The sequence below is a fragment of the Prinia subflava genome, chromosome 15 (assembly GCF_021018805.1).
Source record: "Prinia subflava isolate CZ2003 ecotype Zambia chromosome 15, Cam_Psub_1.2, whole genome shotgun sequence".
Lineage (NCBI taxonomy): Eukaryota > Metazoa > Chordata > Aves > Passeriformes > Cisticolidae > Prinia > Prinia subflava.
The window spans coordinates 13,843,570-13,844,653 of NC_086261.1; positions in this window are offsets into that span (position 1 = coordinate 13,843,570).

The following is a 1,084-nucleotide window of genomic DNA, read 5'->3' on the forward strand; positions in this document are numbered from 1 at the left end:
GTGTTTGTTATTATTTTCAGTGACAGTATTGCCACTTTAACTCCTGTTGGAAGGAATCTAGCTGTTGTGGCTATGGAGTTTATCTCTTTGCCTACGATACTTGCTCATATTAGAAGAATTCATGTAACATTTCCAGTTTCAGCCTGATGTGCCTGAAACTTAATACACTGTAGTTAGAGGAATTATGGTCATTTGGTCACAGGAAGAAGAATTAAATACAGTGCTCATCATGAAGTTCCAGCTCCCAGATGATTCTGTTTCTTTCAATAGAGGAGTAAAGGGTTTCATGGTATTTGAGATGGAAGGCATGCTGTTCTCTGTTAATATCCTTTTTTCTTTACAGGTCTTGAAGCTTTGGAAAAAAGGTAAAGAATTCCTGAAATCTAGGGCTGCATGAGTTGAACTTGTTAGTGGTAAAAGTTATAAGCAGTAGAGCTTCCTAATACCCCAAATGCAATTCACCTGGAAGATTAATTTATGTCCTGCTGGGAGTAACCATTCCAAAAGCACCTGTCACAGTTGGTATCTGACAGTACCTGAGGATCAAAAAACCTGAACAGAATTGCTTTTATCTATATGAAGTGAGCTTGGAAAACAATATTGCACAATATAGTCTTGGAGTACCAGGAAGACAATATCTACTTCTGTTTACTTTGTTTGCCTTTTTTTTTTTTTTTCTCCAGCTCATGTTCTGGCAAAAGGGTTTAGATTTATACTTTAAATCTATTTATACAATTTAGCATGCACATGCTGCAAATACCTACATAATATATATGAAAGTGTCCAGAAAAGTAGAGTAGAACTTGTTTTCCACTAGATAAATACTAGCACAGAAAGCAAAATCATAGCTTTTTTTTGTTGCATTATAGTTGACATAGAAAAGCTACACACAAGTATTCTTAAGATTAGCAAAAAACTGAGCACTGCCATAGAGATGTTTTTCTATAAGGCACTTTGTAAATGCTCAAATCCACCAGTTTTCTTGTAACACTCATGGAATCTCCAAAACACTCATGGAATCTGCAACCCAACAAAGCAGATCCAAAGGAAGGTTTTACCACCAGAGAATAAAATTAGCATTCCT